General features: G+C 42.7%; 1 long non-coding RNA gene across 1 annotated transcript in view; it reads left to right on the forward strand.

The window, feature by feature from the left end:
- Nucleotides 1-17,977, forward strand: part of LOC140185537 (uncharacterized) — a 64,572-nt gene that overhangs the window by 1,001 nt on the left and 45,594 nt on the right. The window lies entirely within an intron of this gene.

The raw sequence follows: 17,977 nt of genomic DNA on the forward strand, positions 1-17,977 counted from the left end.
GGTGTACATCGAAAAAAGTATGTCAAAAAGGCAATGTTATGTTAGTCCTGCAGGTAGATAGGGAATATCAAGTTCTTACTGGATACCAAGAAGGAGAATATGTGGAATGTCTTTCCAAATGGACTGCCTCCCCTCCCCCGAACCTCTGGCAATGATCTTTGCATCATCAATGTGGATGGGAGAGGTTCCAGAGGTTTGGAGGGTTGCAGATGTTGTTCCCTTATTTAAGAAAGGGAGTAGGGATAGCCCAGGAAATTATAGACCAGTGAGTCTTACTTTAGTAGTTGGTAAGTTGTTGGAAAAGATCCTGAGAGGCATGATCTCTGAACATTGAGAGGCATAATATGATTAGGGATAGTCAGCATGGCTTTGTCAAAGGCATAAGGCACTTAATGAGCCTGACTGAATTTTTTGAGGATGTGACTAAACACATTGATGAAGGTAGAGCAGTAGATGTAGTGTATATGGATTTCAGCAAAGCATTTGATAAGGTACCCCATGCAAGGCTTATTGAGAAGGTAAGGAGGCATGGAATCCAAAGGGAAATTGCTTTGTGGATCCAGAACTGGCTTGTCCACAGAAGGCAAAAAGTTGTTGTATACAGGTCATATTCTGCATGGAGGTTGGTGACCAGTGGTGTGCCTCAGGGATCTGTTCTGGGACCCTTACAGAAGGATGACCTGGATGAGGAAGTGGAGGGATGGGTTAGTAAATTTGCAGATGACACAAAGGTTGGGGGTGTTGTGGATAGTGTGGAGGGCTGTCAGAAGTTACAGTGGGACATTGATAGGATGCAAAACTGGTCTGAAAAGTGGCAGATGGAGTTCAACCCAGATAAGTGTGAGTTGGTTCATTTTGGTAGATCAAATATGATGGTAAGACTCTTGGCAGTGTGGAGGATCAGAGGGATCTTGGGGTGTGTCCATAGGACACTCAAAGCTGCTACGCAGGTTGACTGTGGTTAAGAAGTCATATGGTGCATTGGCCTTCATCAATTGTGGGATTGAGTTTAGGAGCTGAGAGGTAATGTTGCAGCTATATAGGACCCTGGTCAGACCCCACTTGGAGTACTGTGCTCAGGAAGGATGTGGAAACTATTGAAAGGGTGCAGAGGATATTTACAAGGATGTTGTCTGGATTGGGGAGCATGCCTTATGAGAATAGGTTGAGTGAACTCGGCCTTTTCTCCTTGGAGCAGAAGAGGAAGAGAGGTGACCTGATAGAGGTGTATAAGATCGTGTGGATAGTCAGAGGCTTTTCCCCAGGACTGAAATGGCTAACATGAGAGGGCATAGTTTTAAGGTGCTTGGAAGCAGGTCCAGTGGAGATATCGGGTAGGTTTTGTACGCAAAGAGTGGTGAGTGTGTGGAATAGGCTGCCGGCGATGGTGGTGGAGGCGGATACAATAGGGGCTTTTAAGAGACTCCGGGGTAGGTCCATGGAGCTCAGAAAAATAGAGGGCTATGGGTAACCCGAGGTAATTTCTAAAGTAAGTACATGTTCGGCACTGCATTATGGGCCGAAGGGCCTGTATTGTGCTGTAGGTTTTCTGTGTTTCTATGATAAGCAGAGGTACTGTAGATTAAGATTCTTGGACAATTTGAAGTTTTTCTTACAGCATCTTTAGTTTTATTTTATTACTGTATTTTAGCATTTGTAACATGCACTAATTTCTTAAGCTCTCAATTATTGATTGAGTTGAAAAGTGCAAGAATGAATTCTGTAACAACCCACCCCAAAAAACATGGGATTTAAAATTCCAGAGTTATCTCAATAAATTATTACATTTTGAATTTGCATTTTTCTAATTATCCCAGAAAATCACTGCACTTACTATTGCTGTACACTTTCAGTTATTATATCTGCCATTCTATCTTTGTTGAGGACATCACCATGTATTCAAAGTGCATTTATTATCAAAGTATGTATGCAGTGTAAAACCCTGAGATTTGTTGTCCCACAGACAGTCACAAAGCAAAGAAGAACCATGGAACCAAAGAAAATATCAAACGGCTTCCACTTCCATGCGCAAAAAAAACCCAAATTGCGCAAGCGGTAACAACAGTACTCTTCCATAGATGCAGCCTGTAGCATTTTGGGTGTGTTGCAACTTCATTTCTTTGCTGTGTCAAGTTTTCCCTTCAGAAATTCTTATCCACTGTATGTAAATTATTAGCTACAGTTATATCCCTCCATGAAATCAACAATTCAGTTTAATGTCTCATTCTCAGCTGGTATTGTGAGACTCTTAAATGCTTTAACTGTCCAGTTGATTCACTTGGTCAGTTTTTAAAAATGTTTAATAATAAGCTTACATTGTTCAGTTTTAAAGCAGGTATTTAATTATTGCCTGCATGCTTTGTCTTTTGATAAGAAGATGTCTTGCTTGTGGATTTAGTTGGAAGTGATTCAGTTAGAGTTCATGACACCATCCTTGGTCTTTCAATTCTTGCTGAGCTGCAGTTCTACAGATATCTGCATCTCTTTCAGATTGTTGTTCTTCATGGATGGTGCCAGTAGAAGAAGGATAATCAGACAACTGATTGGAAAACTGCAGGTGTTTTCAATGCAATTTTCTGTTGGATATTAATGAGAGATATTAATGTTAGATGTTATTGTAACATAGTCATTTTTTAATGTTTTGCACTGCTGTTGCAAAGCAGAAAAAAAATGACATATCTCAGTGATAATAAATCTGATTCTGAGGGAGCTTGTCCAATAACCAGGCTTGATGAGTCAGAATTTCTTAAAGATAAACTGTGGGAAGTTAAAATCCAGCACAAATTCTACATCAAAGCATAAATTGTGTTATGCAAACACGAGGAATTCTGCAGATGCTGGAAATTCAAGCAACACACGTCAAAGTTGCTGGTGAACGCAGCAGGCCAGGCAGCATCTCTAGGAAGAGGTGCAGTCGACGCTTCGGGCCGAGACCCTTCGTCAGGACTAACTGAAGGAAGAGTGAGTAAGAGATTTGAAAGTAGGAGGGGGAGGGGGAGACCCCATCCGTTATTTATTTATATACACACATTCTTTTTCTCCTTCTGTCCCTCTGACTATACCCCTTGCCCATCCTCTGGGTTTCCCCCCTCCCCCTTTACTTTCTCCCTGGGCCTCCTGTCCCATGATCCTCTCATATCCCTTTTGCCAATCACCTGTCCAGCTCTTGGCTCCATCCCTCCCCCTCCTGTCTTCTCCTATCATTTTGGATCTCCCCCTCTCCCTCCCACTTTCAAATCTCTTACTAGCTCTTCTTTCAGTTAGTCCTGATGAATGGTCTTGGCCCAAAACGTTGACTGTACCTCTTCCTAGAGATGCTGCCTGGTCTGTTGTGTTCACCAACAATTTTGATAAATTGTGTTACATTTTCTTTGAACATTATTCAAAACGAAAGTCTTTTTACATTTCCCATTTTGGCTCCCCTCTCGTTCCTTCTCTTCTCACCTGCTTATCATTTCCCTCTGGGGCCCTTTCTTCCCTTTCTCCCATGGTTTACTCTCTTATCAGATTCCTCTTCTGCCTTATATCTCTTCCGATCACCTCTCAGCTTCTCTCTTTATCCCCCCTTTCCCAGCCACCCAGCTTCTTGTTCACCTGGCTTCACCTATCACTTGCCAGCCTGTTCTCCTTCCCCCTCCCACCTTCTTATTCTGGCCTCTTCCCCCTTCCTGTCCTGAGACATCGACTGTTTATTTTTCTCCATAGATGCTGCCTGACCTGCTGAGTGTGTTCGCTCTGGATTTCCAGCATCTGCAGAATCTTGTGTTTATAAATTGTATTTCTCCTCCCTATCCTCGAGTTGAGCTTCTGGTCGAGTATCCTCTGTGTCACTTCTCTCTCCGTCCACCTGCAGCTCACACATCTTTGCCTTTGATACAGGACCCAGTGCTCTCTTGGCCATGACTTTATACCTTCTTGTTCCACATCACACATTAGTATAGTCTTAGTAAATCTGTCTTATCTACCTTAGTCTTCCTATTTGAAACCTTTCCTGAATTTTGTCTTTGACCATAATTTTGTCCATCTTTGACTAAAGACATTGAGCTGAAAAAGTATACAGTAGGGAGCATGAGATGGAGTGCAGGCTGATGACACCTAGCAAGAGGATGATACCTGTCTTCATAGACTGGGACATGGGGTATCACATTTTGTAAAGCTGTACTGGTTAGACCAATCTTGGAGTATCACGTGCAGTTCTGGTTATTCTGCAGGAAGGATGTGTTCGTGCTGGGGTTGGAGGATTGTAGTTTTGGAAAGAGGTTGGAAAAGCTGGGCTAATTTTTCTGGAGTGAGGGAGGTTGAGGGTTGATCTCTAGTAGTTATCTAACATTATGAGAGGTATAGATAAAAGGTAGATTGTAAATCGTTTTCCCATCATAGGGTTACCAAAACCACGAAGGGATAGATTTAATGTGAGAGGAAGGCATTTAAAAGGGGATTTGAGGCCCAAGTTTCAATGCAGAGAGAGTGGATATCTGGAAGGCACTGCCAGAAGTAGAAGTAGATGCAATCACTACTTTTAAGAGACAACTGGACTTGAATAGCCAAAGCATACCATTATAATCGCAGATGTGATTAGTGTAGGTGGGCAGGAGTGTGATGAGCTGTACAACTCTGATTTCTAATAGAGCAAGTGTGGGATATTGTGTTGCATCTAATAAGGAGAAAGGCAGTGACAGAGCAGGAGGTGCGGCTGCTGAGTGATGTGAATTGGGTGGGGAGGGTGATATGGACTGGAGGTGCAGCTGTTTACTCATTGATATGGAGGCAGCTTGCTGACTCACGGGAAGCTAATAGATGGTAGTGTGTAGGGCTGACTGATGCAGAGAGTGGGAACGGCAAAATTTACTGAATCTTAATCACTAAGTTCTCTTGTATAACTGTATAACACATTGCTCTCTTGTAGCTACAAAGTACTCTTGAATCTAGAACTGAACTGGCAGGTGCAAATTGAAATTTAAAAGACTTGACAGTAGTTTAAGAAATGAATATTTTCCTTTGGCTTCTGTTCAGTTATGTATTCAACTCTTGCTTTGGTCTCGCTGTAGTATCTGCTCTGTTCACGATGGACATAAGGAGAACAGTTGATCTATGTAATTACTTGCCTTGGTTTTGATGGCAATTTGGAGAGGGTAATAGTACAGACATCCCACCCTGCAAAAACTCATTTCAGGGAGGTAGCACCATCAATTTCCGGGAGAGATGGGATGTTTGCAACAGAGTAGCTCCTTAGCAGCTAGCCAGCTAGTTTAAATAATGTTAGCAATGCTAATGAACAAATACCATCTGTCAAACTCACCTCAACATGTCTTTTACAGTCTTAACCCCCCATGGGCAATAAAGTCACTGTTGCAAACCGTGCAGCGAGCAACACTGTCATTATTTTTGACACCTATTAGGCAGGGCTACACTTTATATTTTCTTTTATATTTTCTTTTTTTGGAACACTGTGCCATGGCACGCTCTTGCTTGCTCTCTTTCTCGCGCTCTTGCTTGCTTGCTGTCACTCTCACTCGCGCGTGCTGTCTCTCGTGGTCGCTGTCGCGTTTTCTCTTGCTTTCTCTCGCTCTCAAAAAAATTGATTTCCGTGATATTGTATATAATTTGCGGGCATCAGGGAGCCACTATTAATATGTGGGAGATTCCCGGAACTTCCGGGAGAGCTGGGATGTCTGGTAGTAGCAGAGCCCTTAAGATTGAAATGATAGACACAGCATTTTAGATGGTGAAAGTTTTCAATTACAAAATGCCATGCAGGTAATGTGGTCAGTGAGAAGTTTGCACGGTGCTGCCAAGCTTATATAACCATATAACAGTTACAACACGGAAACAGGCCATCTCAGCCCTTCTAGTCCATGCCGAACTCTTACTCTCACCTCGTCCCACCGACCTGCACTCAGCCCATAACCCTCCATTTCTTTCCTGTCCATATACCTATCCAATGTTAAATGACAACATCGAACCTGCCTCAACCACTTCTGCTGGAAGCTCGTTCCACACAGCTACCACTCTCTGAGTAAAGAAGTTCCCCCTCATGTTACCCCTAAACTTTTGCCCTTTAACTCTCAACTCTCAAGCTTGTAGTATATACTCCCATCTCTGCAATCTTACTAAAGTTTTTGATCTACTGTGCGCCTCTCAATAGCTGTCTGAGACTAAATAAAATATGAAACACAGAACTGTTAGTGCAAGCAGTTATTTTGCCACATTCATGGTGAACTTGGGTCTTTCCTGTTCTGATTTACTGAACTTATTTACTTGCTTCCTGTTCTTGCCTGTTATATCCTGTAGCTTTTTGAATATTATGATCAGCTTTGGCAACTATCACCACCAATGGCAAAGCAAATCAACGTAAAGCATAGGCTTATTCAGTAAGTCAGAAGGCATGGGATCCAGGGAGGTTTGGCCAGGTGGATTCAGAATTGGCTTGCCTGCAGAAGGCAGAGGGTGGTGGTGGAGGGAGTACATTCAGATTGGAGGATTGTGACTAGTGGTGTCCCACAAGGATCTGTTCTGGGACCTCTACTTTTCGTGATTTTTATTAACGACCTGGATGTGGGGGTAGAAGGGTGGGTTGGCAAGTTTGCAGACGACGCAAAGGTTGGTGGTGTTGTAGGTAGTGTAGAGGATTGTCGAAGATGTGGGATGCAGAAGTGGGCTGAGAAGTGGCAGATGGAGTTCAACCCGGAGAAGTGTGAGGTGGTACATTTTAGAAAGACAAACTCCAAGGCAGAGTACAAAGTAAATGGCAGAATACTTGGTAGTGTGGAGGAGCAGACGTATCTTGGGGTACATGTCCACAGATCCCTGAAAGTTGCCTCACAGGTAGATAGGGTAGTTAAGAAAGCTTATGGGGTGTTAGCTTTCATAAATCGAGGGATAGAGTTTAAGAGTCGCGATGTAATGATGCAACTCTATAAAACTCTGGTTAGGCCACACTTGGAGTACTGTGTCCAGTTCTGATCACCTCACTATAGGAAGGATGTGGAAGCATTGGAAAGGGTACAGAGGAGATTTACCAGGATGCTGCCTGGTTTAGAGAGTATGGATTATGATCAGAGATTAAGGGAGCTAGGGCTTTACTCTTTGGAGAGGAGGAGGATGAGAGGAGACATGATAGAGGTGTACAAGATAATAAGAGGAATAGATAGAGTGGATAGCCAGCGCCTCTTCCCCAGGGCACCACTGCTCAATACAAGAGGACGTGGTTTTAAGGTAAGGGGTGGGAAGTTCAAGGGGGATATCAGAGGAAGTTTTTTTTTTCTCAGAGAGTGGTTGGTGCGTGGAATGCACTGCCTGAGTCAGTGGTGGAGGCAGATACACTAGTGAAGTTTAAGAGACTACTAGAAAGGTATATTGAGGAATTTAAGGTGGGGGGTTATATGGGAGGCAGGGTTTGAGGGTCAGCACAACTTTGTGGGCCGAAGGGCCTGTACTGTGCTGTACTATTCTATGTTCTATGTTAAAACAAAGAGCAGAATTGGGCCATTCAGCCATTGAGTCTGCTCTGCCATTCTGTCATGGCTGATTTATTATCCCTCTCAACCCCATTTTCCTGCCTTATCCCTGTAACCTTTGACACCTTCAGTAACCTATCGACCTATATTTTAAATATACTTGTCCTCCACAGCTGTCTGTGGCAACAAATTCCACAGATTCACTATCCTCTGGCTAAAGAAATTCCTCCTCATCCTTGTTCTAGATGGATACAGATGTCCCCTGCTTTTCAAACGTTCGCTTTACGAAACCTCACTGTTACAAAAGACCTACATTAGTTACCTGTTTTCGCTAACAAAAGGTGTTTTCACTGTTACGAAAAAAGGCAGCGCGCACCCCCGGATTCGGAACGGCATTCTAGCCGGCATTGCTTAAACATGTACCTGTGAGCAGCCGTTTGCAAGATGAGTTCTAAGGTATCAGAAAAGCCTAAAAGAGTGTTACACTTAGCGTAAAACTAGACATAATTAAGTGTTTTGATCTTGATGAACGAAGTAAGGACAAAGTGAGTTTGGCTTGTGGAAGTTGACGAAGACGATGTTGAAGAGGTTTTGGATCCCATGACCAAGAACTGATAGATGAAGAGCTGCTGCAATTGGAAGAGGAAAGGATAACAGTCAAAACAGAATTCAGTAGCAAAAGTGAAGTCGTTCAGGAACTGAATGTGAAGCAGCTGCGTGAGATTTTCACTGCAATGATAAAGTACAACTTTAATTTTGAAAGGGTATATCGGTTTAGGGCATATTTGCAAGATGGTTTGAGTGCTTACAAAGAACTGTATGATAGAAAAATGCACGAGGCTCAGCAGTCAAGCAAGCCTTCCACATCAGCCACAGCAGATGATGAACCTCGACCTTCGACATTGAGGTGGGCAGTCTTAGGTTAACCCTTTCATTCCTGTAATCATTCTCATGAACGTCCTCTGGACCCCCTCTAATGCTAGCCCATCCTTTCATAGATAAGGGGCTGAAAACTACTCACTATTCTAAGTGCGGTCTGACCCATGCCTCATAAAGCTTCAGCAGTACATCCTTATTTTGACATTTGTGTCCTTTTGCAATGAATACTAACATTGCATTTGCCTTCCTTACCGTGCCCACCCCCCCCCCGACTCAACCTGCAAGTTAACCTTTAGGGAGTTCTGCACAAGTTCCTTTGCACCTCAAAAGTTTTGAATTTTCTCCACTTAGCAAATAGTCTGCACTTTTATTCCTTTTATCAAAGTGTATGACCATACACTTCCCTGCACTATATTCCATCTGCTATTTCTTTGCCCATTCTCTCAATCTTAAGTCCTTCTGCAGACTCCTTGCTTCCTCAATGCTAGCTGCCCCTCCACATGATCTTCATAATACCATTGTATTATCGTAATCTTTCCTTGCATTCTCATCCCTGATATCCTCTTGATAAATTTTAGAACCAGCTTCTCTGAAAAAGTCTGACATTCTTCCTCCAGCAAGGAACTAATTGTTTTTATGGTCCTATTTATGCATCTTTGCTTTTGTATTACTGTCTCTCTGTATCAAGTTCAGAATAATGTTTCTCAATTTGTGGCCACTTGTCTTTTCCACTGAGATTGGGTGGGATTGCAACCAGAGGTCATGGCTTAAGTGTGAAATGTGAAAAGTTTAAGGTGAACATGAGGGGAAACTTCTTCACAGAGGGTGGTGAGAGCGTGGAACGAGCTGCCAGTGCAAGTTGTGCGTGGGAGCTTAATTTCAACATTTGAGAGAAGTTTGGATAGATACATGGATGGTAGGGGTATGGAGGGCACTGGTCCTGATGCAGGTCGTTCGGCGTAGGCAGTTTAAATGGTTTTGGCATGGACGATGGGCCGGAATCAGAATCAGGTTTAATATCATTGGCACATTTTGTGAAATTTGTTGCTTGCTGGCTGTTGTTACAGTCATTTGGCCCATGGGGTCTGTGTTGGCCTTTCTGTAGAGCAGCGTAGTCAGATATGTTCTGCTGGCTTTTCAAAATTTTTAGTATTTAACCAGTTTCTTTCAGAAAGCACAGGTGTGCCTGCATCCACCATGCTTCGTCAGAGTTTTGCAGATTTCAACCAATCTCCTTGTTTCTAAAAAGTTTGTTAATTTGTCATCCCTGGATCTTTGGCCAGTCAGTTTAAATCTGCCAATTTGTCTCTGAACCCTTTGATGAGAGCAGTTTTTCACTGCTTACCCCTTCTTAAATGATCAGAATTTTGTACACCAATGTCAAATCTCCTTTTATGAACTGTCCTAGATTCTCACTTTTAATAATATTAATAAATGCACATATTATTTTTTCCAACGTATGTATAAATATATACTGTATCTTTTTTTTTGGATATATATGCTGCTTGTTTGTTCTTTCTTTTGCTGGTGACTTTCTTTAGTTTTCTTCCTGCATCCTTCCTGTTTGTTTTCTGCATTTCTTATTCTAACATCAAAGGAAATCTTCAATGTTTGCCCCTAGAGATTCCAAAATGTAGATTGTTCTATATCCTAGTCAAAGTAAAGCCTGTGGTCGGATGGTGGAATGCTTTTTAACTGACAAGATCTTGGAGTTACTAGGAATTTAACTCTCGTGCCCAAAACTGGAGGATAACTGCAAAATTAAGTGAAAAATGTTTTCAACAGTAATAAAGAAATAGTCAGATAAAAGTCCAAAATAACCACAGGAATTTAGGATTATATATAGCAACTGTATGATGCATGAAACAATTATTTGTATGTTTGAATACCACAAGTACCTGCAAATCTATGAATCACTTCTTAATTATGGTTCAAATTATTTCCATGTCCATACCAGCAATACTGGGGATGGTGGAAATCAGAAATAAAATTAGAAACTACTGGAATGTTCAGCTAAGTCTTTGTGTTTTGTGTCTATATCAACTGCATGTCTTGTTTTTATTGTGCATTACCTCTCATAGCTTACTTCTTGTCAGTTTATCCTTTTAAAACAATGACGTTCCATCAGAACTTGAAAATTCTGATGGAATGTCATTGACTTAAAAGACAATAAGATAAGATTTGGAAGGAAGGAGAAAACAAAAAGAAATCTGTATGATAGATGGAGGGCAGGAGAAATTATATTGGCAGTGCAAGGAGAAAGAACGTGTTGCAGATGGAAAGAGTGTGTTAGAGGAGAAATTATGGTAGAAATTAATAACAGACTAGAACTATTGTACAGTCCAAATCGTAGATCTTGTGAGGAAGTAGAAGTGGACATTGTGTGAGTCTGGAGGCAGTGGAGGAGAGGTCTCCACATGAACGAGGCCTGTCATTGTCTGGGATTAACCCAGTCTTCAGTGTTTGAGTCAGATCCAGAAGCAAATCTCTTACTAACTCAGTTAGTCCTGACGAAGGGTATCGGCCTGAAACGTCGACTGTACCTCTTCCTAGGGATGCTGCCTGGCCTACTGTGTTCACCAGCAACTTTGATGTGTGTTGCTTGAAGATATGAGCTGTTCTCAGAAAGGTAGAATTTACTTTTTGTGCAATATCAGCATTAACTCTGTCTGCAGGTTGAACATCAGTGTTGGGTTTGGTCCGTGATGAGCGGAATGCAGTGAGTACGGAAGAGAAGCTGGTCAATGCCGTGCAAGTAGTTAGCAATGACAGGATAACGGGAAGGTAGCATACAAGTGAGAGCATTCTGAAGACATTTAGGTGCGAAGAGATTGGGCAGTTTTGATTTTAATTGCATGGTAATTTTCACATTGTGCTGCAAATATAGTATTTGGTGACAGTTGATATAAACTTGTTCTGAATTCTGTGCTCTAATTGCCTTTCGCTCAAAACCATATTCAGTTAAGTAAAAAGACTTGGATTTAATTGGCTTTTGTGATCTTGTGATTTTGTAAAGCACTTGATAGTTGGTGGGTATTTTCAAAATGCAATCACAGTTATATACAATAGGAAGCATGCGAACTAATTTGCACACAGCAGAGCATGAGTGTATGACTCCCAGATAATCAATATCTCTGGTGATAATGTCTGAGGAACTATTCTCTGGAGTTCTCCATCTGTGAGAGCAGTGGGACCTCAGTTTAATACTTCATCTAAAATATAGCTGTGCCATTCCCTCGAGACTGCACTGGAGTTCTGGCCTGCAGTTTTGAGCTGAAAGCTCTGGAATGGTGTTTGAACCCACAATGTTCAGGTGAGGAAGTTGTTATTGAGGTATGTAAGTTAAATACGACCCTTTCTTTCAAAACTCTTGTCCATCTCTGTACTTGATCCGTTTAGATAGCAATTTATTTGATCTTCAATTACAGGATATTTTTTCTGCTCCTACCTTGTGTTAACAGTTGATTATTTTCATGTTCTTTTCTGCTGCCTGCTGCTGATGTGAAACTGGATACTTGAATTGTGAATTCTCTCCCTCTGGTGCAGAAAGGGAATGTGTGTTCAATTTCATATCAGAGCTAAATCCTTCTGACAGCTTGCATTACTCAACAACAGTACAAATACAAATAAGCGACTTTGTTCTCCCAGAGAAGAGCAGAGAGTTGATTTGATCTTTAGTGATGACATCCTCTCTAAAAGCGAACCGGTGGCTGCAAGCATTGATAGAATTGATGGGTTTAGTAAACCCATTCAAGTCATATGGAGCTGAATGTAACCTAAACTAACTTTCCCATACTGTTCCTCGTAACCAACATCTCCATTCCTTTCACCATAGCCTAATCTATCCCGAAGACCCTTATCTGAATTGGGAATAGTTAAACTGTGGGTATATGCTAGAGTTACCTTTGAAAGCAGCACCTGATACAGGGCAAGATTGTGGTTCCCATGCTGACACCTATCTCTGCAATGTAAAATCCATGCTCTTGTTTACATACATTGACGAAGCAGTCTGCTCTGTCGAAGGTGCACCTTGGTAAAAGATTTGCACAGCACTGTTTGAAGAAAAGCAAAATGAGCTGGTGACCAGGCTGGTGATTATCTCTTAGTGATGCCACTGAAATAAATAACGTGGCTCTTAATCTTGGTGATGTTTGTTGGATCTTGCTGCGTATAGATTAACAACTGTCGATCCTACGTGCTATATGAGTTACATTCCAAATATCAGAAGTGTTTTGGGGCTTAGAAATTGGGTCAAATGTTAAACAAATATAAGTCTGTAGTTTCTAGTTTTATTTCCTAAACATTATAGAAATTATGGAATTACTATATGCAGATTTGGAATAGGATAATGAAAAGAGAGAAAGATCCCAATGTTATTGGGATTTGTGGAAAGGAATAAAACCCTGGCCCGTAACGGCAAAGTTTGTCCTGGATTATCCATATCACCAGAAACAGAAAAGAGATTGCCAGATCAGATCATGTGCATGGCAACAATAAAGGCCTCTCACAACTTTAAGTTGCTACTTTCTGAAGACCTGAATAATGTCTTTCTTGTCCGGATGTATATTGTACAGCCATAAACTGCCTCACAGCACATCCATCTCTTGCCCTATTGTCATACTTCCAGTTTTCCTTTCCTCAATGTCCTTATGTCTCCTTCATATCCTGTGACCTTTTCACCTTTATTGACCAGTGATAGTGAGCCAAGGTAATGGAATGGTTTTCAAGAACCAGATACATGGCTTGCACAGTCCCACATTCACAATTCTAGTCCAGGAAAAAAACCTGAAAAATGCTAATTTAGTCAAGTTGCTTTGGAACCAGTATTTGAACAAGCAACACTGTGCTGTGCGCATCCCGGCTACCACTGCATGCTTCGCGGCAATGTATCGGTTTGTGGCCTGGAGGTTGGGACCACTGGGGTGGTGGGACACTGAGGTGTCATCATCTCATCGTTGTCTGTTTCCATCAGGGCAGGCAGGTCATCTTCTATCTCTGCCTGCCTCGATGTCGAAGGTCAAGGTTCGTTGTCTGCTATGGCTGATGTGGAAGGCTTGAAAAACGACAGTATGCTTGACTGCTTAGCCTTGCACATTTTTCTATCATATAGTTCTTTGTGAGCACTTAAACCATTCTGCAAATATGCCCTAAACCTACGTACCCTTTCAAAATTAAAGTTGTACTTTTCTGCAATCATTGCTGTGAAAATCTCACGCAGTTATTTCGCGTTCAGTTCCTGGACGACTTCACTTTCAGTCTGTTTGCTCCTGCATTTGGTTTTGATTGTTATCCTTTCCTCTTCCAATTGCATCAGCTCTTCATCTACCAGTTCTTGGTCATGGGATGCCAAAACCTCTTCAACAATATCTTTATCAACTTCCACAAGCCAAACTCACTTTGTCCTTACTTCGTTCACCACGATCAAAACGCTTAATTACGTCTGGTTTTACGCTAAGTGTAACACCCTTATGAGCTCTCTTAGGCTTTTCCGATGCCTGACATTATATTCCTTCCACTTAACATAGAAAATAGGTGCAGGAGTAGGCCATTCGGCCCTTCGAGCCTGCACCGCCATCAGTATGATCATGGCTGATCATCCAACTCAGAACCCTGTACCAGCCTTCCCTCCATACCCCCTGATCCCTTTAGCCACAAGGGCCATATCTAACTCCCTCTTAAATATAGCCAATGAACTGGCCTCAACTGTTTCCTGTGGCAGAGAATTCCACAGATTCACCACTCTCTGTGTGTAGAAGTTTTTCCTAATCTCGGTCCTAAAAAGCTTCCCCTTTATCCTCAAACTGTGACCCCTCGTTCTGGACTTCCCCAACATCGGGAACAATCTTCCTGCATCAGCCTGTCCAATCCCTTTAGGATTTTATACGTTTCAATCAGATCCCCCCTCAATCTTCTAAATTCCAACGAGTATAAACCTAGTCGATCCAGTCTTTCTTCATATGAAAGTCCTGCCATCTCAGGAATCAATCTGGTGAACCTTCTTTGTACTCCCTCTATGGCAAGGATGTCTTTCCTCAGATTAGGGGAGCAAAACTGCACACAATACTCCAGGTGTGGTCTCACCAAGGCCTTGTACAACTGCATTAGTACCTCCCTGCTCCTGTACTCGAATCCTCTTGCTATGAATGCCAGCATACCATTCGTCTTTTTCACCGCCTGCTGTACCTGCATGCCCACTTTCAATGACTGGTGTATAATGACACCCAGGTCTCGTTGCACCTCCCCTTTTCCTAATCCGCCACCATTCAGATAATAATCTGTTTTCCCGTTTTTGCCACCAAAGTGGATAACTTCACATTTATCCACATTAAATTTCATCTGCCATAAATTTGCCCACTCGCCTAACCTATCCAAGTCACCCTGCATCCTCTTAGCATCCTCCTCACAGCTAACACTGCCGCCCAGCTTCGTGTCATCCGCGAACTTAGAGATGCTGCATTTAATTCCCTCATCCAAGTCATTAATATATATTGTAAACAACTGGGGTCCCAGCACTGAGCCTTGCGGTACCCCACTAGTCACTGCCTGCCATTCTGAAAAGGTCCCGTTTATTCCCATTCTTTGCTTCCTGTCTGCCAACCAATTCTCTATCCACATCAATACCTTACCCCCAATACCGTGTGCTTTAAGTTTGCACACTAATCTCCTGTGTGGGACCTTGTCAAAAGCCTTTTGAAAATCCAAATATACCACATCCACTGGTTCTTCCCATCCATTCTACTAGTTACATCCTCAAAAAATTCTATGAGATTCGTCAGACATGATTTTCCTTTCACAAATCCATGCTGACTTTGTCCGATGATATGTCTATACCTTAGAACTCATCTTGCAAACGGATGCTCAAAATAAATTGACATAAAGCACAGATGCTCACAGGCACGTGTTTAAGCAATGCTGGCTAGAATGCAGTTCCGGGGGTGGAGCTTGGCTGCTCAGGGGACGCGCTGCCTTCTTCCGTAACAGTGAAAACATCTTTTGTTAGCGAAAACAGGTAACTAATGTAGGTCTTTCGTAACAGCGAGGTGTTGTAAAGCGAACGTTCGAAAAGCAGGGGACTTCTGTAATATTTCAGCTCAACTTAATAGATGCTGTGTCTGAACTCCAGTCTTTTATAGCCCAATATGTGGCCGTTCTGTTGATTTACATTGCTAATAGCAATATTCCCTAAAAGTAAACTTTTAAACAAGGAGAAAATTCAGAAATCAGAAATGCAAAGAGACTTGGGAGTCCTTGTGTAAGATTTCCTAAAGGTTAACTTGCACGTTGAGTCAGTGGTAAAGAAGGCAAATGCAATGTTTGCATTCATTTCAAGAAAATTAGAATGTAAGAGCAAGGATGTAATGCTGATGTTTTTAAGGCACTGGTTAGACCACACTTGGAGATTGTGAGCATGTTTTTAGATTAGATTAGATTATGAGGACACTCAGTCCTCGTTTATTGTCATTTAGGAATGCATGCATTAAAAAATGATACAACATTCCTCCAGAATGATATCACAAGAAAACACAGGACAAACCAAGACTAAAACTGACAAAACTACATAAATATAACAGTGCAAAGCAATACCGTAATTTGATAAAGAGCAGACCATGGGCACGGTTTAAAAAAAAGTCTCAAAGTCCCGGTAGACTCATCATCTCACACAGGTGGCAGTAGGGAGAAACCCTCCCTGCCATGAACCTCCAAGTGCGGCAAACTTCCCGATGCAGCACCATTGGAAGCACCGGACCGCAGCGGACTCTGAGTCCATCCAAAAACTTCGAGCCTCTGACCAGCCCTTCCAACATAGCCTCTCCGAGCATCCTCTGCCGAGTGCTTCGACCCCGCCCCGGTTGTCGAGCAACAAGCAAAGCCGAGGACTCGGGGCCTTCTACGGAGATTCTGGACCACACAGTCGCAGCAGCAGCGAAGCAGGCATTTAAGAAGTTTCACCAGATTTTCCTCCGTGCTCTCACGTCCGTCTCCATCAAATCAGGATTGTGCATAACATCCTACTTGACAAATAACAGACATCACCACCGGAGTGGCCGCTGCGAGCTGCGTCGCGCCGTCATCTTCTCTTCTCATTTGGGTTCCTTATCTAAGCAAAGATGTGCTGGCAATAGAGAGGGTCCAGAGGAGGTTCACGATGAAGATTCCGGGAATGAAGCAGTTAATGTGTGAGGAGTGTTTGTTGGCTCTGGGCCTGTACTCACTGGAGTTCCAAGAATGAAGGGGAATCTCATTGAAACCTATTGAACATTGAAAGGCCTAGATAGAGTGGATTTGGAGGGGATGTTTCCTATAGCAGAGGAGTCTTGGACCAGAGAACACAACCTCAGAATAGAGGGACATCCATCTAGAACAGAGATGAGGAGGTAGTTCTTTAGCCAGAGGGTGATGTGGAATTTATTACTACAGATGGCTGTGGAGGCCAAGTCATTGGGTATATTTAAAACAGGTGAACAAATTCTTGAGTAGGGTGTCAAATGTTACAGGGAGAAGGCAGGAGAATGGGTTTGTTAGGGATAATAAAATCAGCCATGATAGAATGGCAGAGAGGATTTGATGGGCTGATGGCCAAATTCTGCTCCTATGCCTTATGTTGACACTCAGGAACTTCAAACTGCTCACCCTTTCCACTTCTGATCCCTTGATAAGTACTGGTGCGTGTTCCCTCAACTTGCCCTTCCTGAAATCAACAATCAATTCCTTGGTCTTACTGATGTTGAGTGCAAGGTTGTTGCTGTGAAACCACTCAAACAGTTGATCTATCTCACTCCTGTACACCGCCTCGTCAACATCTGAAATTCTGCCAGCAATAGTTGTGTAGTCGGCAAATGTATAGACGCAGTTTGAGCTGTGCCCAGCCACACAGTCGTGAATGCAGGGAGAGCAGAGCTAAACACACATCCTTGAGGTGTGTCACTGTTGACTGTCAGCGAGGAGGAGATGTTATTTCTTACTTGTACAGACTGTGGTCTCCTGGAGAGCAAGTCGAGAATTCACTTGCAGAGGGAGGTACAGAGGCCCAGGATTTGAAGCTTGTTGATTAGAACTGAGGGTGTGATTGTGTTGAATGCTGAGATGTAATCAATAAACAGCAGCCTGATGCAAGTATTACTATTGTCCAGGTGATCCAAGGCCGAGTGGAGGGCCAGTGAGATTTCATCTGCTGTAGACCTATTGCGGCGATTGGCAAATTGCGACGGGCCCAGGTCCTTGCTTAGGTAGCAATTGACTGTAGCCATGACCAACCTCTCAAAGCACTTCATTGCAGTAAACATGAGTGCCATTGGGTGCTAGTTGTTGAGGCAGCTCTCCCTTCTCTTAAGCACTGGTATGATTGTTGCCCTTCTGAAGCAGATAGGAACCTCTAACTGCAGCGGTGAGGGATTGAAGATGTTCTTGAACATTCCCGCTAGTTGGTTGGCACAGGTTTTCAAAGCCAAACCAGGTACACCATCAGGGCCTGACACCTTGTGATGGTTCACTCTGCTGAAAGATGTTCTGTCATCGGCCTCTGAGACAGAGATCACAGGGTCACTAAATTGAGCAGGGATTCGCATAGATGTAGTTTTATTCTCCCTTTCAGAGCAAAATGCTGATTCTTTAAGTCTTCTGAATTGAATATTTGAATCAAG

Source organism: Mobula birostris, chromosome 20 (assembly GCF_030028105.1).
Source record: "Mobula birostris isolate sMobBir1 chromosome 20, sMobBir1.hap1, whole genome shotgun sequence".
NCBI classification, from domain to species: domain Eukaryota; kingdom Metazoa; phylum Chordata; class Chondrichthyes; order Myliobatiformes; family Myliobatidae; genus Mobula; species Mobula birostris.